This window comes from Zingiber officinale, chromosome 6A, assembly GCF_018446385.1.
Source record: "Zingiber officinale cultivar Zhangliang chromosome 6A, Zo_v1.1, whole genome shotgun sequence".
Taxonomy (NCBI): domain Eukaryota; kingdom Viridiplantae; phylum Streptophyta; class Magnoliopsida; order Zingiberales; family Zingiberaceae; genus Zingiber; species Zingiber officinale.
Window position 1 is genome coordinate 60,956,627 of NC_055997.1, and position 937 is coordinate 60,957,563.

The following is a 937-nucleotide window of genomic DNA, read 5'->3' on the forward strand; positions in this document are numbered from 1 at the left end:
ACTGGGTTCAAGGCGCCTCCAGCTCGGTCAGCGGATAAAACTTTATCCGCTATGCAAACGATCAACTTTGACTGCTGAAGGCGCCTTGAACAAGCCTTGAAGGCGCCTTCAAGATTGTTGAAGGCGTCTTGAGCTGGATTTTCCAGCACAGCTTCTTTTTCCAGCTCCTTTGCGTGAAAAAGAGTTTCTAAGTAAAAAAAATGGTTGATAAACTTTCAAAGCATTATTTAATTCTTGTTTTTAATGCTTTTTCATAAAGTTAATTAAATATTTTCTTTCAATATTTTAGCTTCTAGGTCATGGCGAGGCACTAGGCCTTCTTGGTTATTGGAGCAACAACCACTTCCTTAGACAAAGCTTCGATAAAGAATTTCAATGTTTAATTTTCTCACTATAAGCTCTAAGTCTAATATTTCAACTTAGATCAAATATTATGATTTTTAAATTTCCATTTTAACTTCTCATAATATCTCAATTCACAGTTTTTTATAATTGTAGCAAAAAATATTGAGCATGCAGAAAATTGTACATTTTCTATTGTTAGTTTGTCAAAATCTCTTAATTGAAAAATTGTGTCCTTTAACTCAATATTATTTAATAGTTTTTCAGTTTTTAATTCAAAATATTCTTTTGACGAAATAATTTGTAATTTATGAAAACCTTTCGGCAATATTTCAATTGAATCAATTAATTTGCCAAGAGGTGGAGACCATACCTGACTTACCTTGTCGGCGGTTGATTCTCCCCCTGTTAAGTTGTTTTCGTCTTCTGATGTTTCTCCCCCTTCATCGATGCTCATTTGTGATGAGCATTCTAGGTCTTCAAGTTGGAGTTTGGTTACTGGTTTTGTCTCGGCACTTACCTCGGTTTCAGACTCTTCTGACATCGGGTCAGTGTCCATCGAGGAGTCGGATTCAACTTCAATTTGTTCTTCATG